This window comes from Ovis canadensis, chromosome 13 (assembly GCF_042477335.2).
Source record: "Ovis canadensis isolate MfBH-ARS-UI-01 breed Bighorn chromosome 13, ARS-UI_OviCan_v2, whole genome shotgun sequence".
Lineage (NCBI taxonomy): Eukaryota > Metazoa > Chordata > Mammalia > Artiodactyla > Bovidae > Ovis > Ovis canadensis.
Window position 1 is genome coordinate 29,497,463 of NC_091257.1, and position 27,336 is coordinate 29,524,798.

Here is a 27,336-nt window from a genome sequence, read left to right on the forward strand (position 1 = left end):
GTTTCAAATAAAGAGTTCTGTCAAAATAAGAAAAATAGCTAAGCATGTGAAAAAGTGACCAAAGTGAGTCATGAACTAGAAATAGCACAAATACAAGTCCAGACTATGTATTTATCAGACATAATCATTCATAAAATAATCCGTCTGCTGTGCTTGAGAGAAAAAAAAAAAAGACAAATTGAGAATCTCAGAAAAACTCACATCATAAATAAAATGACATGGAAGATTCCTAAAAATAATGAACAGTTATGCTTGAAATTAAAAATGAAATAACCCAATTTAGAATAACAACAACAACAACAAAAGCTTTTACATGGAAAAGAGAATTCTCAGTCTGGAAACAAAGTCACAAGAAAATAACGATGAATTGTGTGAGGAAAAAAAAAGGGGGAAATGAAGAATAGGAGATTTAGGATATAAAAATACAGCAAAAACATGAGGGCAAAAAATTATAATTTAAATAAGGCCTTACCTAGATTATGTTTGTGAGGCCTCTGTTTGTATGAGCAATTTGATTAAATTTTAATAAAGAATTGATGAGTCCATTATTGTTATTATTTAGTCACTAAGTCGTATCTGACTCTTTTGCAACCCCATGGATTGTAGCCCACCAGGCTCCTCAGTCCATAGGATTTCTCAGACAAGATTATTGGAGTGGGTTGCCATACTCCAGGGGATCTTCCTGACCCAGGGATCAAACCTGTTTCTCCTGCATTGGCAGGTAGATATTTTACCACTGAGCCACCACAGAGGCCCTGATGAGTCCATAGTGAGTTCAATCAGTCAGCCAATTCAGTCACTCAGTTGTGTCCAACTCTTTGCGACCCCATGGAATTTTGCATGCCAGACTTCCCTGTCCATCACCAACTCCTGGAGTCCACCCAAACCCATGTCCATTGAGTCAGTGATGCCATCCAGCCATCTCACCCTCTGTCGTCCCCTTCTCCTCCTGCCCCCAATCCCTCCCAGCATCAAGGTCTTTTCCAGTGAGTCAACTCTTCATATGAGGTTGCCAAAGTATTGGTGTTTCAGCTTCAACTTCAGTCCTTCCAATGAACACCCAGGACTGATCTCCTTTAGGATGAACTGCTTGGATTTCCTTGCAGTCCAAGGGACTCTCAAGAGTCTTCTCCAACACCACAGTTCAAAAGCATCATAGTGAGTTATTTATATATGTTTAGAATAACTGGTAAAGAAGAGGCATTTATGTACTTGTTTATCATCCAGTCATTGTAGGTGAAATTGTTTTACAGAATTCAAGATTTTCTCTTCCTAGTCAGGTCTGGGAATCATATCTAATGTTTGTTTTAACCAAATGAGTGGTTCTTGGCTAACTTTATATCACCCACTATGAGAATCTGCCTGCACTGGAGGAGATATGGGTTCAATCCCTGGATTGGGAAGATCCCCTGGAGAAGGGAATGTCTACCAGTTTTCTTGCCTGGAGAATTCCATGGATAGAGGAGTCTGGTGAGCTCCAATCCATGGGGCTGCAAAGTCAGACACAGCAGAACAACTAACACTTTCACTTTAATGAGAAAAGTTAATAACATTCACTTCTTTCATGAGAAAAGTCAGTAACACTCACTTCTGTCTTGGCTCCTTGGAAATTGTATTGAGTCAGTACAGATGTTCTTGCCTCTGAAGTTCTTCAGTCCCAATTACCAAAGGCTGGTTGCATCACTACTTATACTGCTGCTTATCCATCATGCCTCCCATAAACATTTTTTTCACTCTCCCTCTCTCGTAATTAGGACTGTGCTTCTTTGATGATGACCACAAACACAAGTCTTACCCACTTGAAGAAAATGTCCTTACTCATATGAAGGAAATGTCAGCAGTCATTTGTTTTATGCTATGTTAAATTTACTGTTTAGAATTTTATGACAAAAATAAAGGCCACTATCAAGAAATTCCTTCCTTAGATACTGCTTGCTCCCCAGTCTTCCATACAGTGCCCCGGGAGACAATCAGCAAGGGGCCCATGCATGAAGCAGAAAGAGTCCCTTTATTCACAAAGGAACATGCATTCCTTATCCAGAATGCCTTGGGGCTTCCCAGGTGGCACAAGTGTTAAAGAACCTACCTGCCAATGTCAGAGACCCAGGCTCTCCTGCTGAAATTATGATCCAGGCATAGGGTCCCAGGAAGACTCTATGAACAGAAGTTCTAGAGCTACTTGGGGGTCTGACTGACCCACTTGCAGTAGAAAGCAGGGGTCTTCAACACTTTTGGCACCAGGGGCTGGGTTCATGGAAGACAGTTTTTCCAGACTGGAAGGAGGGATACTTTATGGATGATTCACACACATTACATTTATGGTGCACTTTATTTCTATTATTATTACGTTAGCTCCACCTCAAATCACCAAGCATTAGCTCCCAGAGGTTGGGACCCCTGGTGCAAAGGGTCAGAGAGGTCTTCATATGTTCATATGGAAGAAACAAGGACCAGGGTCCACACAAGTCCCAGTCCAGGCTTAGGCATTCTGCCCAGGTGACACTGCCAGAAAGAAAATTTTAAGCTCCCTGAAGCATGGGACTTAGACCATAAATCTTGCTTTCTTTGTCTAAAAACAGCAATTAACAAACATAGATGTTAGAAAGATATCAGAAACAGAATAAAGTCAAAGCAACATTTGAAGCAACCTGGTAAAAGCAAATATAAACCATAAGGACATACCACTAAATTGGCAAAAATTTGTTGCTGGGTTGTTTTTCAGTCACTAGGTTTTGTCCAACTCTTTGTAACCCCATAGACTATAGTATGCCAGACTCCCCTGTGCTTCTCTGCCTCCCAGGGTTTGCTCAGATTCATGTCCACTGAGTCAGTGATGCAATCTATCTCACCCTTAGCCATTCCTTCTTCATTTGCCTTCAATCTTGTGAGCATCAGGGTCTTTTCCAGTGAGTTTCCTCTTCATACCAGGTGGCCAAAGTACTGGAGCTTCAGCATCAATGAATGTCCTTCCAATGAATATTCAGAATTGATTTCTTTTAGACTCACTTGATCTCTTTGTAGTCCATGGGACTCTAAAATTAAGGGAGTAAATAATATATTTTAGGGAGGGTGTGGATCAGTGTGAACTCATATAAACAGCAGGTGAAGAATAAAATTGGTACAGCTGCTTGTGAAAAGAATTTGGCATTATCCTATGCATTGGGACCCTCATTATTCCCTAACTTAGTAATTCCTCTCCTGTGTGTATATGTAAATCCTAGAGATAGTTTTTATGTGTGTGTATCAAGAGAAATTCAAGAATGATTTTTATAAGAATACGTTTTTATTATGGAAAGAATAAAGAATGAATGCTCATACTAGCATCAATCATAGTTTCAAAAAACTAGGAATGACCCCAAGGTCCAAACAAGAGTGAAATAATGAAACAATGAACCAGAAGTGGTTCATGCATTTTGCAGAAGAATATATAAAGTCAATTCTATTCTCATTACACTGAGAAAGTGCCAAGACTAAATATCATATTATTTAAGCATAGATTCATAATTAAGAAATTGAAAATAAGAATGAAAGAATGACTTTTTAATTTTTATTTTTTACAGAAGCCAGGATGGGAGAAAAGCAGGTTATAAGATGAGAGAACCACATAGGAAAAAGCAAGATATTGGTAATATTCTAATTTTTAAGCTGTCATAAGTTCATGGGTGCTCATTTTATTGCTATAGCTTTATGACTTCCATATATTCCTTTGTATGTACAAATATTAAGGCCAGTATTTTAATAAGCAACAAGAACATGAACTAATCATTTATATTGAGAATGAGTAGAAAGCCTGTGAAATATCTTGAAATGTACTAGATTCTTGATGAGGATGTTATAGATTATTAGAATGTATTGAAACAATAAAAAGGTGGGAGAAATATACGAGCTTTAAGGAAGCTGGAAGATTCTAGAAAATAACTATGATGTTAAGTAAATCATGATAGACTTCATGAGGAACACACACAATGCTATTTAAATTGTGAGAGATGGTCATTTGGAAGCGTCCAGCAAGTTTCATCAGAGAAGGCAACGGCGACCCACTCCAGTATTCTTGCCTGGAAAATCCCATGGGTGGAGGAGCCTGATAGGCTGCAGACCATGGGGTCGCTAAGAGTCGGACACGACTGGGCGACTTCCCTTTCACTTTTCACTTTCATGCATTGGAGAAGGACATGGCAACCCACTCCAGTGTTCTTGCCTGGAGAATCCCAGGGATGGAGGAGCCTGGTGGGCTGCCGTCTATGGGGTCGCACAGAGTCGGACACAACTGAAGCAACTTAGCAGCAGCAGCAGCAGCAGCAGCACCAAGTTTCATTAGAACATGTAGCATTAGAGAGTGGCCTTAAAAGAAGACAAACTTGACTATCAAAGCAATACTATCTTCCAATAGAAAAATGAGAAATTGGGAGTATTAGTGAAAGTCAGTTGATGTCATATTCAGCGTCTAGACATATTGATTTTGCAATATATGGAAATTTCCTCTGGGACGGTAACCGGGGATTGTGGATCTAGAAAGTTAACCTTGTAGGCATATGTAGGGCAAATGTGACTTGCAAGTGACCAGAAATGAGGAGACCTGTTAGAAAGCTCTTGCATCTTTTCTAGGAAAGAGTAAGGGCTCCTACTGGAATGGTGGTAAAGGAAACTGAATATTCTAAGTCCATACAGTTGGGAAAAAAATTTTCCAAGGAGATTTGTAGCTCTGAGTGTAATAGATAGAATACTTAAAGCTCTGATTTTCTCATGGAGACATTAGAAAAACTAACCCGTCTGTATATAATTCTCCAAGCACAGATTTTAATGACAACCAAGAAACCAGTCTGAATGAATTGTAGCCCCAATCTAATGTTCTTAGGGTCTTTTAACATAGTTTTGCCCTAGTTTTTCTCAATATGAGGTACTCTTTGGTTTACTAGTTTCCATTATAATTTTGAAAATGATCCCAACCTTCAATATGAGTTTAATTCTGGTAGCCTAATAGAAAGGAAATCTTGGAGCTTGCCTAGAGGCCATAAAAGATGAGGTGTCTAAAAAAGGCTAAATGAGAGGGAATCTCTACCTGAAACTTCCCAGAATTACAAGAAGAAGACAGCAGTGATTTTCCTTTTCTATGGGAATTTTTCAAATGAATAGATACTGTCTTTTCTGATTGTGTCATTGCCAAAATTATTGACAATTTCAGTGTTGGAAGTAATTATTCTATCTTGACACTATTGAAAATAATGAAATAGTGAATCAAGGGGTCTTGGCTTAAAAAATATCTTAAGATGTTTACAAATGCATTAAATGTATGTGTGTTTATATGTATATATGTATGCATATGCACACACAAGTATTCAGATTAGCTATTCTTCCACTATATGCACAGTTAAGGAAGTAGGTTGTTGTTATTTTTAACAGATTTAAGGAATTAGTATTATTCATAGTAAATTATTTGTTTTCATTTGCAAAATTGACCCTGAAAAATAAATTTTATTGTTTAAAAAGCCTCTTAAATTTTGAAAAGATAGTTGGCTTTATTAGTCAAACTCTAGTTAAAACTACACTGCACTAAATTCAACAGTGGCCAAAATTTAAAAATTGGAAAATACAAGTGTTGGCAAATATGTGGACTAGCAAAAGCTCAAATTGCTGGTGAGTCTGTAGTGTAAATTGGTAAAATTATTTTGCTAAACTGTTAGACGGGATCTACTAGAATATGTACATGTTATGACTCTGTAGTTCCAATCCTAGAGATATACACAGCAGAAATAAGTTCAGATATTCAAAACATGAAGAATATTCAAAAAAACACCAGTGTTAGTAGGTCCTAATGAGAAGCTTCCAGAATGCCCAACAATAGCAGACGTGCATTGGAGAGTCATGCAGTCATGTTCAACTCTTTGCAATCCCATGGACTCTAGCCTACTAGGCTCTTCTGTCCACGGGATTGTCCAGGCAAGAATACTGGAGTGGGTTGCCATTTCCTACTCCAGGGGATTGTCCCAACCCAGGGATCAAACCCACATCTCTGGTATCTCCTGCATAAGCAATAGGGTTCTTTACTACTGAGCTGCCTGAGAAGTCTTAATATATAATCCTAATTATATATTCTTAATTACATATATATATGAATAAAGTTTTATAAAATATTATTAATCATTTAACTTTTAATGACCACTGAGAAGACAATAACTTCAGCTGAAAAATATGTAGCTGATAAGCATTTCATAAAAATTAAATGCAAACTGTGGAGGGAGTTAGGATTCTCCAAAGAAATAGAACCAAAAGGATATATGTACTATAGAATGAAATTTATTATAAGGAATTGGATCACATGGTTCTCAGTTCAGTTCTTCAGTTCAGTCGCTCAGTCGTGTCTGACTCTTTGCGACCCCATGAGCTGCAGCACGCCAGGCCTCCCTGTTCATCACCAACTCCCGGAGTTCACTCAGACTCATGTCCATCGAGTCAGTGATGCCATTCAGCCATCTCATCCTCTGTCGTCCCCTTCTCCTCCTGCCCCCAATCCCACAATCCACTGTGTGAAGGAGGAGGCAGGGTGTCAGCCAGGAAATCAAAAGACACTTGCTACTTGGAAGAAAAGCAGTGACATACCTAGACAGTGTATTAAAAATTATTTTTAATAATTAAAGATACTGCTTTACCAACAAAAGTCCTTCTGGTCAAAGTGATGGCTTCTCCAGTAGTCATGTGAGTCCAGTAAGCCAGTAGGATGTGAGAGCTGGACCATAAAAAAGGCTGAGCACCAAAGAATTGATGCCCACAGTGTGAGAGACCTAGGTCCAATCCTTGGGTTGTAAAGATCCCCTGGAAAAGGGAAAGGCTACCCACTCCAGTATTCTGACCTGGACAGTTCCAGGGAGTATATAGTCCTTGGGGTCACAGTCGGACATGATTGAATGACTTTCACTTTCACATTCACTTGACAGTCCCTTGGACTGCAATGAGATCAAACTAGTCAGTCCTAAAGGAAATCAATCGTGAATGTTCATTGAAAGGACTGATGCTGAAGTGAAGCTCCAATACTTTGACTACCTGATGCAAAGAGCTGACTCATTGGAAAAGACCCTGACACTGGGAAGGGTGGAAGGCAGGAGGAGAAGGGGATGACAGAGGATGAGATGCTTGGATGGCATCAGCAACTCAATGAACATGAGTCTGAGTGAGCTCCAGGAGATGGTGAAGGACAGGGAAAACTTGAATGCTGCAGTCCATGGGGCTGCAAAGAGTTGGACCCAACTGAGCAACTGATCAACAGCAACAGATAAAGATAATAACCCAATCATCTGAAGAATAACACCAAGAACACGTAAGTTCATACGCATGTCAACCAATACACCAGTAGTCATTCATTTAAAGTATTTGTTAATATTTCAGTTTGTGTCAAGTGACGTAGCAAATGCTCTGGGTACAATGGTGAGCAAACTCTCTCTGGCTATCGCTAGCTCACATTCTGTTGGGAGAGACAGAAAATAACCACACAATCACCTAAAAATATACCTAACATTAAAAGTGTCATGAATGTCATGCAGAAGAGACAAATGCTCTGAAATAGTAAAAAAGGAGCATTTGACTGGTGGGGAAGGATAAAAGTGCTGTGATCTGAAAGAACAGGAGATGCCTATTATACAGGGCAGAGAAAAAAGACTGTCAGAGGAGAGACCATGTGAAAAATGGGGGTACAAGAGAGCATGGCCAATTCCAGGAGGAAAAAAGTCCACTGTGGGAGGAACACAGGCATCTGAAGTGGTGTGTGTCAAACTATCATGCATCAGAATTTCCTGAAGAGCTACTTTAAATACGCAGTGTTGGGAAGGAAATCCAACAAAAAGAGGGCATATATGTATACATACAGCTGATTCACTTTGCTGTACAGTAGAAATGAACACAACATTATAAAGTAACTTTACTCCAATAAAAATTTTTAAAATTATTTTTAACTGGGGGAAATTTTCTCTATAATATTGTGTTGGTTGAAATGTTTTAAATAAAATTACACACATACACACTGTTGATCCCCCAACTCCTCCTTCAGAGTTTCCTTAAGAAAAGTCTTATTTATATATTTGGCTGCACCAGGTCTTAGTTTCAGCATGCGGGGTCTAGTTCCCTGACCAGGAATTGAACTCGGGCCTCCTGTGTTGGGAGCACAGAGTCTTAGCCACTGGACCACCAGGGATGTCCCCATCTCTACCAGAGTTTCTGATTTAGTAGTTTCAGGGTGGAGCCTGATAATTTGTATTCTAACAAGTTCCCAGGTGATAATCTATGCTGCTGGTCTAGAAATTATACTTGGGTAGCATTTAGTGTAAAGAAAACAGAGTGTAACATGAGGTTTAATAGGAACCAGACCACTTAAAGCTTCAGTGGATATGTTCAGAAATCAGTTCTTAATTCTGAAAGCAGTGGGAGAAGGACCTCCCTGGCTGCCCACTAGTAAACACGCAGCACTTCTGATGAAGGGGGTATGGGTTCAATCCCTAAGAGAGGGAACTAAGATCCCACGTGCTGCATGACACGGCCAAAAATAAACAAACAAAAGCAATGGGAAGTACTAACGTGTTTTGAGCTGGAGGTTGATGTGATGCTTGGTTGACGAATGGAAATACTGGAAATCAGAAAGCTGTTGTAATGTTCTTGGCAAGGGCTGAAAGGTAGCTTGGATTATGGTCATACTGAGGAAGATAGAAAAGTAAGTGTTAGGTTTGGGGACTCATCCTTTAACCATAGGACCTTGTGATGAATTGGACATGGATGGTAAAAAAAAAAAAAAAGACAGAAAACAAGGATGATTCCTGTATCTCTGGCTCTCCTAAGTGGATGGTTGGAGGTGTCATGCCCTGAAACAAGTAATAGTGAAATTTAGTTTTGATTGAGGTGTTGCAATATCTTTGAGATGTTCAGATACAGATATGTAGCATGCTGTTTTGATTTACCAGTCAGGAAGAGTTCTCCTTGTTCAGAGAATGAATGTCTACATTTAGAGTCACTTGGAACTTGATTGCCATGAAACGGAATTGGCCTAGAGAGAGAATTTAAAGTATGAAGAGAAAAAGGACTCAGGCTAGAGCCTAAATAAATTTCCACATTTTGCAGCCAAGTAGTGGTGATGAAGCCAACAAAGGAGACAGGGCACATTGCCAGAGATATGGGGGAACAAAACAGGAGTGTGTGGGATCTAAAAATTCGAGGGAAGAAAAGTGTCCAGTAAGGTGAAGACTTTTCAAGAAATATATCAAATGATGGAGAAAATAGGGGAGTAGCAGGGAGGGAGATTCATTCATTCATTCATTTTGGAGAAGTAAGCAAGTTGAGCCCATTCAGAGGGAGGGTTAACGTCAGTGGACCTCAAGAGATTTTACGTTCTGTCTCTCTGTGTTTGTCTCTCTCTCTCTCTGTCTCTCTCTTTATCTCTCCCTTTGTCTCTGTCTCTCTTGCACCCACGCAAACATACACAGTAATTATGATGAAAAAGTACACCTTGATTGAAGTGGCATTTTATTACTCATTTAGTTGAATCTTTTTAATGTAGCATTACCCATTTGCATTACTTTTTTGGCATATAAGTGGCCTACTGATGTCCTTAGTATATTTTTTCTACCGGAGAACTCACTTTTTCTTATTGTTTTGTGACAACACATTATACATATATAAGCTACTTGTTTTTTTATTTATTCATATTACTTCTTAAAAACTTTTTATCATTTACTGTTTATATTGTATGAATTCTAAAATGTCATTTAATCAAGGCTATCCATATTGTCCTTTTTAAGCCTCTGATTTTGGTGCCAAGCTAAGAAACATTTTTCCCACATAGAAATTACATAAATATTCACATACATCTTATCCTAATAATTTTAATATGCTATTTTCATCTTTTGAATTTTGAATCCAGCTTCTATTTATTCTTCCAAAGTGTGAGACAGAAACTTATAATTTTTTCCCCCTGAATGCTTAACCAGTTTCCAAATACTAAGTGTTTTCAAACTTAAATTTGAAACGTCTAAAAGGTGATGCCAAATGCTGAGCTGAATTGTCACTTTGGATTTTCCTCTGTTCAAGTCGAGAATGTACTTATGCTTTTGGAATTTCCCACTCAAGAGAAGTTGACTCTTAATGTGCAGCCTTCATATTCCTTCACATTTCTTTTTCTCTTAGCCAAGTTAAAGTACTAAAATTATTTCCTTCCAAATACACACACACACACACACACACACACCCCTAGAAAGTTGACCTAGATTGTAGTTGCCCATCTGTTTAAAGAAACATGCTGCCTGAAATATTCTTTTTCTGTTCTGGTTATCTATTAGCAATTTAGAACATATACAAGAGTACCCAAAATTCATTACATTTAGAATTTTGGTCCCTTTAGAGATTCCTTTTTTCCTTTAGCACACCTTTTTAGTAGCCAAATTTTATATATATATATATATATATATATATATATATATATATATATACAACAAGTTTTTAAGAATATTTTCCCTGTCATGCGACAAATAAATTATTTCAAGGGTACAAGGCAAATAGCACATTTGTAACAGTCATGCTGGAGAAGATTGAGGGCAGGAGGAGAAGGGGACAACAGAGGATGAGATGGTTGGATGGCATGAGTTGGTTGGATGGCATCATAGACTTGATGGACATGGGTTTGGGTGGACTCCAGGAGTTGGTGATGGACAGGGAGGCCTGGAGTGCTGCGGTTCATGGGGTCACAAAGAGTCGGACACGACTGAGCAACTGAACTGAACTGAATTGAATAGTCATACTTGGAAAGATAAGTTGCATTCATGATTTCCTTTATTCCCCTCTTCAAAAGGTATGATATTTAAAATTACACAATAATAATAAATAAATGCTTGTATAAGACCCAGAAATTATGACTGTGTAAAAGGAATGTATAAAAGGCCACTCTCTTACCACCCCGCACCTCCACCCCAATCTTTGGTTGTATATGTAACTGGAAAGTTTTTCCTGACTAATGTGCAGATTGACACAGTTGCTTTTTATATTTGGGGGTCTTTTTGTTTTGTTTTGCATAAATGAGATCAATGGAAATATATTTTTTTGTTGTTCAATAATGTGTCTTGGGGATTTACTAATCTTACCTCATTCTTTTTAATGGCTATATAATATTCTATAGAAATATAATTCAGCTAAGTCTGTAAGAGAATAATGGTGAGTTTAGATTTTTTTTTTCCCCTTTCTCTGCTACAGTGTTGCAATAGATATGCAAAGATACTATATACTCTTCCTGGCTGGTCTCCCCAAGCCTGCCCTTGCCCCGCCAGGCCTCTGTAATGCAGTAGTTAGATTACTTTGCAAGAGTCACTTTAAGTGTGGACTTTCTGTGTCAAAGGGTAGCTGGCAGTCCCTGCATTCTCTGAACTTTTGTTTTCTCTCTGACCTCACTTCCTCTTTCCTTCTCCTCACTCAGCTGCACTGGTGTTTTTGATGTTCACCCATCACTGCAGACATGTTCCAGCCTCAGCATCTTTACCCTTCAGGCTTTCCATCTGGAATGCTCAGTCATCTGTTCTCTACATAGCTTTTTTCCCTCTTCTTCTGGAAGCTTTTCTCAAATGGTGTCACAGTGAGGCCTTCCTTGGCCATCCTCCCTGAAACTGCGACACATGTGCCCAGTCATGTGTAGCCTCAGCACCCGCATCCTTATTTTTCTCCTGAGCACTTACTACTTTATGTGTTGGGTGTAACACTAATGTACATACTAATGTACTAATGTACATATTGTCTTATTTTCCTTGTTTACTGCCTATTCCATCTAGGCGGTAACAGAGATTGTTTTCCGTTTTATTTCTGCTATATCTCTTCTGTATCCATCTTCTCTAGAAACATGCCTAGCACATAGTTTCCATTCAATAAATATTTTTTTAAATTTTTTAAAATTTTGTTCATTTGTATGCAGATCGAGTCCTAGGAGTGAAATTGTTAATAGGAAAATTATGGCCATTTTAAATTCCAATGGTCTTCCAGGTCAATGTCAATTACATTTGCATGAATATTTATGAGTATTTATTTCTTCATATCCTTGCCAATAATGGATATTACCAATTATCTATGTTTGTTTAATTAATATAAGTGATATTCTTTGTTAAAATAAATTTCTAATTATTTATGAGGAGGTAATTTCTTATGTGTATATATTTATTTCTCCATATGACCTAATTGCTTGCTTCTTTGACATTTTTCTAATTTAAAGGTAATTGTATTTCTTTTTTATTGATTAGAACTGCTTATATATCTTTGGGTTTAATTTGTCCCAAAATTTATAAATATTTTCTTTTGTAATAATGCATGATTTTAGTTTTATGACAACTTCTTTTTTCAGAAATTTCTTTCTGATTTTTATTTATTCACAATTTGTTCTTTATTCATGGATTCAATTTTATATCTGCATTAAGAAAGCATCCTCAACTTCAGGAATATATTTTCCTTTAATGCTTTTGTGTTTTACATTTAAGTCTCACATGTGCCTGAATGGTGTTGTTGTTTTGGGGGGCAGTAGTATAATATGAATATTATACTATGGCTTCTTTGCTAAAATTTTAAATGATTAAAAAGTCACCTTTAGACAGTACTTTATGCTTAAAAGATATTCATTTCCACTGTTTTTGGAAAGATGCATATATTCCCATTTAACTTGTTTGAATATTTTAAGGCACTGATATTATATGTATTTTGGTAGAACAAAGACATTATGTTTTATATAAATTTGAAAGAATTTTGTTAAAGAATATTCTCTCGTCCTGGATATTATGCTTTTGACAGCTGAACAGACCTTCACAGAGCCCGACTTGCCATTAGTCCTTTGATTTTCACAATACCTTTCTTTACTTAATAGGCCCGAAATATTGATTAACATTTACAGACTCAATTCTGAGCTCTTGCCAGAGAGGTTAGGGAGGGCCTAGAGTGAGCTGTTCCTGCCACTCAGATAGTAAGGTGTAATGAAATTCCCCACCGTGCCTGTCAACTCATCTGCTGAGCAGGTCAGTTCGCACATGGTCTCTTGGTGTTGAAAGAAGCCATTTCCACTTCAAATGTTTCATAGACAATGGGAAAAAATGATATGGCGCTAATATTGTGTTCTTTACTCTGCTGCGGTGGATTGAATAGACTCCATTATAAAGTAATGCTCGTTTAAATGATGGGGTTTTCTGTCTAGAAAGGTTCATGAGCAGCTCCAAGGGCAACATGGCATTTCAGAACTGACTTGGGCATTTCACGAGTCTTTGTTTTCCTCCTCGTTTCCAGGTGTCAGGTGCTGGGGATTCACAATTGACTAAGTACAGAAATCGCAGGCATTCACTTCAGCCTGATACTTCCACATATAATCCACTTCAGCCTGATGCATATACATATTTACTGACCCAGCCATGTAGGGGACTGGGCTCTCATTCCTTCCTTTTGATCAGTTATCTTTCAGTACCCCTTGCTACTTTGAAAGAGTCCAGCCACAAGAACTTGGAAACTAACCCAGAGATTTACACTGCGGTTCTTAAGATCATTCTCATCTCACTGATTTGGAAATGACTAGTTGATTTCTTTCTCCTCAAGACATGGTATAATCTAGAATTTCACCATTCAGACCTTTTCCTTGTTCTTTCCTTAAGGGATATAGAAGTATGGCCATTATAGAAATCACTTTGCAGCCAAAGGTCCATATACTCAAAGCTATTGTTTTTCCAGTTTGGAGAAGGCAATGGCACCCCACTCCAGTTCTCTTGCCTGGAAAATCCCTTGGGCAGAGGAGCCTGGTAGGCTGCAGTCCATGGGGTCATGAAGAGTCAGACACGACCGAGCGACTTCACTTTCACTTTTCACTTTCATGCATTGGAGAAGGAAATGGCAACCCACTCCAGTGTTCTTGCCTGGAGAATCCCAGGGACGGGGGAGCCTGGTTCATGTACAGATGTGAAGTTTGGACCTTAAAGAAGGCTGAGCACCAAAGAATTGATGCTTTCAAATGGTGGTGCTGGAGAAGACTCTTGAGGGTCCCTTGGACAGAAGGAGATCAAACCAGTCATTCCTAAAGGAGATCAAACCTGAATATTCATTGGAAGGACTTATGCTGAAGCTGAAGCTCACATACTTTGGCCACTTGATGTGAAGAGCTGACTCATTGGAAAAGACCCCAATCCTGGAAAAGATTGAAGGCAGAAGGGGAAGGGGACAACAGAGGATGAAATGGTTGGATGGCATCATCAACCCAATGGATATGAGTTTGAGCAAACACTCAGAGATGGTGAAGGACAGGAAAGCTGGCATGCAACAGTCCATGAGGTCTCAGAGAGTCAGACTTGACTTAGTGACTGAACAACTAAAAATGATAGAAATCCTGGAACTCAGAGAGTAAACTATTTAAAACATCGGTCACTATTTGGGAGCTCTAGAAATAAGCAGCATTTCTACATAGGTTGTAGCTAATTAATGTCATACACTTGGCAACTAAATAGGGTTATTTCTTTTAAAGGTAAGAAGTATCTAAAAAGTAATCCATCAAAATAAATGGAATTTTCTTCATTGGAAATAGTCTAGGAGGGCCATTTTACTTCATTATGGTGAATCAATTTGACTCATTATTTTGAAGTGCCATGCATATGTTTATGTGAGTGCCACATCTATTTTCTTAAAAAAAAAAAACTATTTGGAAAGATTTGGAGCAGTTTTAAAGTTTGTTTGTGCATTTTTCCTTTTGTTCACAATTTCTTTTCCCTCAATGCCAGACACTCTGTCAATGAATCAAAGTGTTCAGGTTTATTTCTGTTTTTATTTCTGTTTTTCTTGGTTTTCCTGGGCTGGATTCCTAACATTCAAGATGACTGGTAAGCCTCTTACTCTGCAGGCTGACTAAAAGTATTTGTGTTCATCTCTTGAAGGTGCTCGACTTTCCCTGGACTAGGTACATAGATTCACATGCTCAGTCATATCCGACTCTTTGCAACCCCATTGACTGTAGCGCTCTAGGCTGCTCTGTCCATTGAATTTTCCAAGCAAGAATACTGGAGTGTGATACCATTTCCTACCCCAGGAGTTCATCCCGACCCAGGGATCGAACCAACATCTTTTGCATCTCCTGCGTTGGCAGGCAGATTTTTTTTATCACTGAACCACCAGGGAAGCCCAAGTCTACAGGTTTAGTTAGCAGTAATCTTGGAAAAGCAGAAAACTCAGGTAAGAGCTTGAGAAGACCCAATCTCCCAGAGCAAAAGCCAGCAAAACAAGAAAAAAAAATTTTGCCTGAGAAGCATGGGCTACAAGGTCACTATTTCTTAAAAGCAAATAAATGACCTTTGATAAACCAGCCAAGAGCCATTTCTGTGTAGGATTGAAGCAGAAATGTAGGACAAATGTAGGAATCATGATTTCCTGAGAAGGGGACATACTTCCAGTGTAGATCATGAATAAGAGGAGAGACTGGGAAGCCTTAAGGCAAATATCCTCAAAACCTACATTGCTTTGCCTCAGAGGAAAAGAATTCCACTATCCTGATGACTCTCACCTCTCTTAGCCAACCAGTCTCATTCTACATCCTCCATAATATTTAATGTGAAGAATCTCCAGCTTTTGCTTGGACAGCACCTCATAGGGTATTTGCTAACTTATTTACACTAATTTTTTTAAAAAAGAACAATCATGTGCCAGAGAAATATTTATTAAGTAATGGAGGTTGGAAATATTCCATTTTCCTCACAAGGAAGCAAAAAAGCATCCCCCAATATCTAATCTCCTTAAATGTTGAGCTTTGAAAAGTGCAGACTCCTTCTTCCAACACAATCTTACATTCGAAACAAAACATTAACATACATGAACAAACAAGAAATAAGCAAAAATTATCAACCATTCTCAAGATATTTCTCTCTTTTGGTATTTTATCTGTGTGGTATTTGTGCATAATACAGTCAATGTGATTTTAGGTGTGTTGACATTTTCAGAACACAAGTCACCCCAGGCTACAGTGCTGCTCTGGGCATAGACAAAGTTCTTAACTAGGCAACATCTGCATGATTGGGTGGAGGTAGAAAAATCAAATATAATGAATGCAAATTGATAGTGTCAAATATATTTAGCCAGGAATAGAGTAACGTGGGAGGGATAGGGTTATTTTTAATTTTTTTTCTTTGAGCTTTGTTTTGTTATTATCTAGTTTCAGAAATCAGAGAGCCCCCTTACTTCATGGGGTGGTCATGGCAGCAGTCATGATTGCACTAGGGGAAACTAGATTTCAAGATGTATAATCTTCTCTATACACTTATTCACTCCTTATTTCTGTGGCCCGGGACAATTATCTTTTCCCCTCCTTATCTAAGTTTCTTCATGCCCATAATCATCAAAAAACAGAAAGAGATGAAGGTCATATTCTGGGAACCAGGGAAGCACAGGAAAAGTAAAAATGCCACTAGAGATGTTATTAGGAAAAAAAATACTTGTCTTTAAACTTTAGCAGCACTGCAGCACAAAAAAGTTGACTGTCATGAAATCATTACTTCAGCACTGAATTTGACATAAATAAGCAGATAAGGAACATTCCTAGTGTAAGGGAATTGGTCATGTGTGGTCGTTTTATTGTTATCGAGTCGGCAATTTTAAGGATGTAGAAATAATAAGCAATGGTTAAAGAAATCTAAGTTACCCAACTTTCAATCAGATTTGTACTCATTCATGTAAGCTAGACTTTCTATATAAAGAGAGAGTGTGTTTCCATGGTAAAATACAAGTTGGTAAATCTGAGTTCAACAGACAAAAACATATTTCTCTAGGACTTCGCAGATGGAATTCCAGTTGAGCTATTTCAAATCCTAAAAGATGATGGTGTGAAAGTGCTGCACTCAATATACCAGCAAATCTGGAAAACTCAGAAGTGGCCACAGGACAAGAAAAGGTCAGTTTTCATTCCAATTCCAAAGAGAGGCAATGCCAAAGAATGTTCAAATTATCACACAATTGCTCTCATGTCACACACTAGCAAAGTAATGCTCAAAATTCTCCAAGCCAGACCTCAACAAACAGTACAAGAATCATGAACTTGCAGATGTTCAAGTAGGACTTAGAAAAGGCAGAGGAATCAGGGATCAAATTGCCAACATCCGTTGGATCATCAACAAAAGCGAGAGAGTTCCAGAATAACATCTACTTTTGCTTTATTGACTATGCCAAAGCCTTTGACTGTGTGGATCACAAAAAATGTGGAAAATTCTTCAAGATATGGGAATACCAGACCACCCAACCTGCCTCCTGAGAAATCGGTATGCAAGTCAAGAAGCAACAGTTAGAACTGTGCGTGGAACAATAAGCTGGTTCCAAATCGGGAAACGAGTCCGTCAAGGCTGTATATTGTCATCCTGCTTATTTAACTTATATGCAGAGTACATCATGCGAAATGTCAGGCTGGATGAAGCACACGCTGGAATCAAGCTTGCCAGGAGAAATATCAATAACCTCAGATACGCAGATGACACCACTCTTATGGCAGAAAGCAAAGAGGAACTAAAGCACTTCTTGATGAAAGTGAAAGAGGAGAGTGAAAAAGTTGGCTTAAAATTCAACATTCAGAAAATGAAGATATGGCATCTGGTCCCATCACTTCATGGCAAATAGATGGGGAAACAATGGAAACAGTGACAGACTTTATTTTCTTGGGCTCCAAAATCACTGCAGATGGTGACTGCAGCCATGAAATTAAAAGATGCTTGCTCCTTGGAAGAAAAGCTATGACCAAATTAGACAGCATATTAAAAAGCACAGACATTACTTTGCCAACAAAGGTCCATCTAGTCAAAGCTATGTTTTTTCCAGTAGTCATGAATGAATGAGAGTTGGATTATAAAGAGAGCTGAAAGCCAAAAAATTGATGCTTTTGAACTATGGTATTGGAGAAGACTCTTGAGAGTTCCTTGGACTGCAAAGAGATCCAACTAGTCAATCCTAAAGGAAATCAGTCCTGAATATTCATTGGAAGGACTGATACTGAAGCTGAAGCTCCAATACATTGGGCACATGATGTGAAGAACTGACTTATTGGAAAAGACTCTGATGCTGGGAAAGATTGAGGGAAGGAGGTGAAGAGGATGACAGAGGATGAGATGGTTGGATGGCATCACTGACTCGATGGACATGAATTTGAGTAAGCTCCGGGAGTTGGTGATGGACAGGGAAGCCTGGTGTGCTGCCATGGGGACTCAAAGAGTTGGGCACAACTGAGCAACTGAACTGAACTGTCTCCAAGAGGAGAAATAGCAGAAAGCATTTCCAAATGTACTGGGACATGGAACATCCTTTCTCACAACACACCTATTAATGTTTCAAGATGCATTTTGGTTCTACAGAACAAAGTTTAGGAAATGTTAAGAGGATTCAATCCAAACAGCTATTTGATTTCACCTGTATATTCCAGGAAATCAGAGGTCCCCTAAATGAAAATAGAAAAGCAGTTTTTGCTTTGTTCTGTTTAGTTTCTTCTATCCTTGTCTTTGTCTTCATCATCTTTTGTTGCTAGGAGATGGGAGGGATATTCTTAAGTGTTTTTTATTTTGTTTCGAAAAAACAGTTCTTTAATTCTTTAAAACTAATTTAGGAGGAAATCCCTGTAGTTATGGCCTTCCCAGGTAGCTCAGTGGTAAAGAATCCGTCTGCCTAATAAAGATACCAGAGATGTGGGTTTGATATCAAGGTTGGGAATATCCCCTGGAGGAAACAGCCACCCACTCCAGTATTCTTGCCTGGAAAATCCCACAACAGAAGAGCCTGGTGGGCTACAGTCCATGAATATAAAGCGATTCATGCCCTTGACTATTTTAGAAACCTAAAGGGTTATGTTGGAAATACAGTGTGTGTTACTTATCAGTGATAATGGTGCAATGAAGTCCAAAGAGAAAAGCAACTGTTAACCACATTTATGTCCTTTGTAATAAAGCCATATAGAAGGACATTGTGTCGATATGATTCCTCTGATCCCATGTACTTCACCTGTTCCCTGACTCAATATCTACATTTACTATGTAATAGATTCTGTCGAGACTTAACATTTCCTGGGTGGAGACTTCCACTTTGCTTTCCCTTTGATATATACAGCTTGGGAGTCAGGAAAAGTTCACTGCATTAATCCACTTCTCTTTTGTGCAGGATATAAAGGGAAAATGGGCTTCCTACGTGGCTATCTATTAAAGAATCTGCCTTCAATGCAGGGGATGAGGGTTTGATTCCTGGGTTGGGAATATCCCCTGGAGAAGGAATCAGCAACCCACTTCAGTATCCTTACCTGGGAAATTCCATGGACAGAGGAGCCCGGAGGGCTACAGTCCTTGGGGTCACAAAAGAGTCAGACATGACTTAGTGACAAAAAACAACCAAAAAGAGAAAATATGAGAGTAACAAAACCACAGACTATTATACTAAACTTGCATAAACATCTGTTTCACAGAATGTGCAATAAACATAAATATATTTACCTCAACAAGAATCTCTCTTAATGAAGACGTGACTGTTTGGGTGCCCACGGGACTCCCTTTGTACGTTACAGAAGACTGCCTGTGCTCAAAGTAGAGTGGAGTTCAACAGAAAACAGCTATGCTGGTCTCAGTTTGCAGTGCCGTGCTGTGCTGGGCTGCATGAGCCATTCCAGGAAGTGCTGAGGGAGTGGTCCTTTTGCACATCATGCACTCAGGCGTACGTCTGAACGTTGTCTGTTGTCCATCATCGTTTTGTTTTATCAGAGACTTACAACTGTTACAGGCTTCCCTGGTGACTCAGACAGTAAAGCGTCTGCCTGCAGTGCAGGAGACCTGGGTTCGATCCCTGGGTTGGGAAGATCCCCTGGAGAAGGAAATGGCAACCCACTCTGGTACTCTTGCCTGGAAAATTCCATGGACTGAGGAGCCTGGTTGGCTATAGTCCATGGGGTTGCAAAGAGTCGGACACGACTGAGCGACTTCACTGCTACTACAACTGTTATAACAGGATCGATGCTGCTGCTGCCGCTGTGTCACTTCAGTCATGTCCAACTCTGTGTGACCTCATAGATGGCAACCCACCAGGCTCCCCCGTCCCTGGGATTCTCCAGGCAAGAACACTGGAGTAGGTTGCCATTTCCTTCTCCAATGCATGCATGCATGCTACGTCGCTGCAGTCATGTCCGACTCTGTGTGACCCTATGGACAGCAGCCCACCAGGCTCATCTGTCCACTGGATTCTCTAGGCAAGAATACTGGAGTGGTTTGCCATTTCCTTCTCCAACAGGATCCATAAATATAAACTATCTAGGCCCTTGATACAAGTCATTTGATAAACAAGGAATGAAGACAAGGTGATGGTGTTAGTGGCTCCAGACCATGCCAGCATCATCACAGGGACAGGCAGCAGCTGGATTCTACAGGTCTTCTTCTCCAAGCTGGATGAAGGGCTGTTGCTAGCTATCAGAGGTCAAAGCAACATCTGTGCTCCAAGTCCAGGATGATCCTGAAACATTACCTTCCTTGTGAATCTGAGAATTCCCAGTTGCTCTTGTTTCTGTCATGGTTTCTGCTCCAAGGATCACGATATCATTTTTCAAAGTCTAAAAGTTACTCAAGTCAGACAGGTGGCCCAAAGTGAAACTTAAAAGAAAAAATAAAAGTGATCAAGTCCAGAAATAGTTTGAACACCACGATCAAGCTTCCCTACTCGTCTTCCTACAGGCTGAAGGAAATGGAGTCCCATTAATGTCTCCAAGTCATTTTCATTAGACAAAGAGCAGGTTTCTAGTTCTGTATAAAGTCAGGATCACTATTCTAAACATTGAATGAATGCTAGCATTGGTTATATATTTTTTTTAATAAAACAAGCCCACCTAGAGCTCTTAATTTTTAATTTAACATATAAGTAGTAAATCTAGGGTAATAAAACATTACATATCTTCTGTCTTCTTTCATCAGAGATTCTATGCATATTTGAACATCCCATGGATAAAATACAGTTCCTGGAGAAGAAGGGATGAGGAGTTAGTGACTGTGAGATGAGTGGCTAGAGAAATTCTCCCAAGAAAGAGGAGGTCAAAAGGCAGTATGGTGGCAGTTGAAGTGCTGGGGTGTTGCTGTGTGGAGGGGATGTGTCGTGGTCCCCTAGGAACCGCATGCAATTCATCTCTCTGCTATGCATACATACGCATCTCTTTAGTTATTTATTTTATTCCTTCCATTCTTTTAAAAATGAAGTTTTTATAATTCCATAAATTCTTTTTCACATAGGTTGGGTCTGTTTTATTTCCCATGTCTCTCACACACTATCTTTTTCTTGTGAATTCTTGGTATCATCGGCATCCATAATCATTCCCTCCATCTATCTTTTTTTCTGTGGTGGTATCTCTCCCATTTCACTTTCACCATCTTGTTTGTCTTCTCTTCCAAATCTTAAATATATTTTTTCCTTAAAATAACAAAGTAGTAGAATTGATATATGTTTGCAATTTTCTTCAGAACTTGCCTCTGAATTAATCTCTATTTTCTGCTCTATTCAGTATGTTTCTTTCAGAGAACTGAATTCCTCTTGTTTATTAATAGATAGACGGCCCCTTTATTTTGACCCAGTTGCCTTTTTATACTTATAAAGTTACATAGTTTTATAGGTTTTTACTGTTTTTCCATGAAGTGGGAAGCACAGCTGGGCTAGTTTTTGTTCAATATGGATGCTTCTGAGGAAAAAGAATTCTCTCTAGTCTGTACACTCACTTCTGACCTTTGTACAGGTTCTCACCTGGTCCTGAGGGACATCCTACAGAGCCCCTGCCTGCAGCGTCAGCTCCCACACTAGGAATCATGCCAAGGGCTATGTTCTCCATCTAGTTCATGGTGGTGAAGGAAGCCTGACCAGGCCTTGCAGCAATGCATTCCCGCACAGAGTTTCTTTTCTTCTTTATCTTCCTGTCTCCCATCCTTTCAAAGCAGTGGTATTTAAACAGTGTAGGGATTTTGTCTCCATTGTTGTTGTTTAGTCACTAAGTCCTGTCTGACTCTCTGTGACCCCATGGACTGTAGGCCACCAGGCTCCTCTATCCATGGGATTTCCCAGGCAAGAATACAGGACTTTGTTGCCATTTCCTTCTCCGTGGGATCTTCCAGACCCAGAGATCAAACCCCCATCCTCTGCATTAGCAGGCGGATTCTTTCCCACTGAGCCACACCAGGGAAGCCCTTTGTCTCTGTGACCTCTGTTTATTTCCAGTTTGCCCTCTATGCCTCCTTCATTACATTCCCATCTTTACTCCATCTAAAAGGCATTTTAATTTCTGACCTGTTACAATCACCCTTTTGTTGTAGTCATTCCCACTTTCCCTCTGGGACTGTCAGTTTCAAGGATTGTTGGGAGCTGAGGTGGGGGCAGGGAGGGGCAGCTAATCCTTGCCAAGAAGTATTTCCTCCCTTGAAGACAGAAAGCATCCCATTCATTTCCCCTCTTTATTCTCTAGTTGCTCTATTGTGGATTGAATGCTCGTGTCCCCACCAGATTCATACACGGAAGCCCCAACCCCCAGGTGATGGTATTTGGAGGCGGGGACCCTAGGAAGAACTAGCTTTGCACTCTACAGGAGGTCGTGAGAGTAGGATTAGGGTCCTTTTTGGAGATTTGAGAGTGCTTCTTCCTCTCTCTGTCTCCCTGCCCCATGAAGACCCTTCAAGAGGACAGCCTGGCAGAGAGCTCTCACCAGAGCCTGTGGAGGTGGGCACCCACATCTCAGACCCCTGGAAATGTGAGGAAATGTTTTTTCAGCTGCTTGTCTTTAGTATTTGTTATGGCAGCTAACAAATATGGAACAGACTGTTATGGAGCAGACCAAGCCATGTTCCTTCTCTATCTTTTCTCCATTCATTTAACAAGATTTTCTTGAGCCTCCCGTGTGCTCCAAGATGTGTGTCAGACAGTAAATACAGCAGGAAGGAAAACAAGAATCCTTGCCCTCATGTTGAGTGGAGGAGGGAGGCACCATATAATTAATGTGTGCTCCATGGTGACATATCCTACAGAAAAAAAAATGTAGCAAAAAGGAAAGTTGGGAACCCAAGTGAGGTGATTTGCTCTGTTAGACTCAAAAAGGGAAGCTTGACTGACCAAGTGGCATTTGCACAGATAAATGAAAGACAGGACAGAATAAAAGGAGGTCGTGTAAATACCTGGGAAAAGAGATGTCCTGAAAGAAGGAACAACAAGTTCAAAGACCCAGAGGTTGGAGCAGGTCTGTTGGGCTCATGGAACAGCAGGAATGCATGTGGAAGGATAGTAGAAAGAGAGCCAGTAGTAAGAGGTGGGTTCAGGGAGCCCCTTAGCATTGAACTCTATGTGGTGCTACTGGTAAAGAACCTGTCTGCCAATGCAGGAGATATAAGAGATGTGGGTTCAATCCCTAGGTTGGAAAGATGCCCTGGAGGAGGGCATGGCAACCCACTCCAGTATTCTTGCCTGGAGAATTTGATGGATAGAGGGGCCTGGCAGGCTACAGTTGATGGGGTCGCAAAAAGTCAGACATGACGAACAACTTAGCACACAAAGCACCTATGCCCAAAACGTTCAATGGGCTGAAACTGCCTGGAGAATATATTTCAGACTCTTTAACATAGAATTCGAAGTCTTGTTCTACCTGGACTTTCTGATAGATTTAGTCTTACTTCTTTACCCTCCTTAGTTCTTCACTCTGCTTACACTCACCATTTTCCCAGATATATTTGTACACATTCTGAGCTCTTGGTGGCTATCCCAGAACTCTCCTTATCTACCAAAGAAAGTTTCATCCTTAAAGATTCAGCTTAAATGCTACCTTTCTTTTAACAACTTCCTCCAGGGTGCCTGGGTAAATTTAATCACCCTTACCTCTGTTCTTCCACAGCAGTTTCACTTTATTTTTACTGGTTTATTTATTTAAATTATTATCAGTACTTAATAGTTACTTACATGGCTGATTCTCCTTCTAAATGATAAGCTTCCTGGGGCAAGGGTCAACGTGCATCTAATATATTAATTTTGTTAGTTATTAAAAGAGAACTAACTCAGAACCGATTCTTTTTATAATCTTTCAAAAGGAAAATGGACATTTGCCCCAAATTATTTAAATACCATTTTCATAAGCTAACGTGTCTGTAACCAGATGATATCTCAAGGTTCTTTCCATTATTCCAGAGCTGTGTTCCCACCAACAATTTCAGAGATGTGAAATCTAACTGATTCTAGATTTTGTCTTTGGTGGTCAAGGTCGTTCACCATGAATTGCACACTGAAGGTCCACTGTAAAGAAGAATGTTTGCAGCCCTCTGTCTCTTAGAAGCCCAAATTTAAAAATCTGTAGCATCATAAAGCATGTGAAGTCCACATAATGCGTTTTTTTTAAAAAAAATTTTGTATAAGAGAGGCAGCTTCAGGAATTAGCATCTGAATCCCTGTAACTGCAGGCAACCTCCAAGGCGTATTATTCACTGCTGCCAGGTACCTAAGGATGCTAGTGGTTTGGATGGACTGAAAATAATTGGCAACTCTAAGGAAGTATTAAGATCCTGGACGAAACACCTGCCACCATTCCAGGAGAGGTGTTTTCTGAAGAGCTCCTGCTGCCTGCGTTTCTCACATCTCCTATCCCAGCTTTTCACCTAGCATGACAAGATGCTTGTGTCCTATCGCTCTGTTACAGTGGGGACAGATTCAACTTTAGAGGATTGGCAATGAGAATAACAAAGCCCCAAACAGTAAAACCAAACAAAAACTCACGATTTCAAACTTTTCCCTTGAAAACCCATATCTTCCCAAGAACAGCTCCCTGGAAGTCTTTCTCAGTTGTCTGGAATACGACACGTGGAAGACTCTCCCTATTTGTACCTTGGTTTCAGGTCAGTGATGGTCATTAGACATTTTTCCCTGCAATTAGAATTTGTCATTATAAGTGATCCATTGTTCACTACCACATCTTGCTCAAATTCTGTTTGCAAATACAACCAAAGAATGATCTCTGTCTTGGAAAAATTGGTATAGCTTTGAAATAATGTCTGTCAGGAGTAGTCAACTGCGACATGAAGATGACGCCACAAAAGAGACAGCATTGCTGTATCCCCCTGGCTCCTCTGCGACCTCCGCCAGCACAAATGCAAACACACACACACACACACAATCTCACACACACAGGGAATGACTCAGAGATGTCACAAAAATATACTTGAACTTCAACAATGGGAGAGATAAATGTGTTGTGTCAGAGTTTTATTCAGAAAGGTACTGGCTTTTGTCGTGTTGAAACTGAACATACAAGCTACTGACCAGAAAACAAACAAACAAAATTGTAAACCTTTTTCCAGCAGACCCAACAAATTCAAAGGTTTTAGTGTCTACTAAATGCTCAGCGGGCTTCCCTGATGGCTCAGATGGTTAAGAATCTGCCTGCAATGCAGGAAACCTGGGTTGGGAAGGTCCCCTGGAGAAAGGACTGGCTACCCACTCCAGTATTCTTGCCTGGAGAATTCCATGGACAGAGGAGCCTGGTTGGTTGCAGTCCTTGGGGGTCACAAAGAGTCAGACACAACTGAGTGACTAACACAGATACTCAAGAATAGTCCAATTCATATAAAAAGGAAGAATGTCTCTTCAAAAATTAAAGATGATCGTTATAAATGGGAGTTTGATCCTTAATTTGGTGCTTAGCATGGAGGAATCATATTGTTTTTAAAGCCTCTCATAATGTTTTATGTAACCAATATAAATTAAGGAGAACATGGCAGGATTAAAATTCATTGAAACATTAAAGGCCATGAGGATAATACCATGAAAGCCTCTCTGAACCGGACGTCAGGCACCCTGGATTGTGGTGCTGGTCACACCCTTTAACCTTTCTGGGACATGGTTTCCTCTAAAAGGAGATGTTTGAACTACCTATTTTCTACAACCTTCTCAACTCTAGAATGTTATTTTCACCTAATATAGAGAGGAGTAGAGGAGACAACTGTAGTCTGAATGATGATCTTGTAAGACAGAAGCATCAACATTACCTGGGATGTGTGAGAAATACACGTGCTCTGGCCCCACCCAGACGTTCAGACTCAGACGTGGTCTGAATGGAGCCCAGCACTGACCTTAGATGCCCTCCAGGTGATTCTGATGCCAACTCCAGGTGAAAATCGCTCATCTAAGGCCAGTACCTCAGCTTCCCATCCTACACTGCTAATGCCACAGAGGTGGCAATTAAATAAGGTTTATGCTTATTCTCAGGTCAGAAAGGGACATCAGAGGTGGATGGGAAGGAGATGAACAGCTCAGCAGCCCTTGGAACAGGAGACCTCTGAGTGAAAAAGTTGGGCTGAATAAAGGTAAGGCATCATTTACTGCCAGCATTAATGCTTCACCACTGACCCTCGCCCCTGGTATTGGGGAAAATAATGTTTAAATATGGTCCTAAAAGGTTAACTTGTGAAGTCAAGTCTGAGTACCCCTTGTTCTCTTAGAGGTTGGTCCTCAAGCAGGAGTCGCCTTGCTGTCAAATCTAGTCATCGGTAGCTTATTCACAGAGCTTTATAACTAACAGCCTGATCCGTGGGCTCTCCACACCTGAACCTGGGATTCACCTGGGAAAAGGGGGCTTGGCTGCAAGAAGATAGTCAGGTGGCCCTGCTATTACACATATCATACCACTCTATCATCTTAAGGTTATGCTGCTTAGGATGTTGGAAGGATGTTGTTCAATGGTTGTTGGTCTGATTGAGGGATGTTTGTTGCCATTTGGTGGGATTCCCACTTTGGACTGAGGTGTGACCTCAGCACTGGTCATCTCAAGGTCCACCGTTCAGTGGTCTCTTTGATGTGCTGAAATTCTGTTCCTCTGACATGGTCTCTTAGCAGCTCTCACAAGCCCCTGATGTGCCCATCTGGTGCTCAAAGATCTTTAGTGTCTCCTTAGCTTCTGCATCTGCTCGGCCCAACAGCCCTGGACTCCAGTCTCCACCTCGCCTCCTGGGCCACAGTTCTATTCTTGACATCTGATGATTTTGTCCATGGCACAGATCAACTTGTGAATTAAAAGCAGCCTCCTCCAAGAATGTTTTTGAAACTGCTGCCATTTTAATTTACTTTAGGGAGAACTGCCTGTATCTCCAATATGTTCTTTCATATTTCGCGTCACATACAGTTATTCAGGGTAAAACATGTTAATGTGTAGTTGTTCAGGGATTAGGCAAATCAAACCTAATGTAGCCACCTCTTAGCTCTGTCAGTCAAACTTGATGAGTAGAGGTGTGTGTGTGTTTCATTTTTACTTCTGAGTGATTAAGTAATTAAGTAATGATTAAGGCAACTCAAGACAAAAGTATTTTTTTG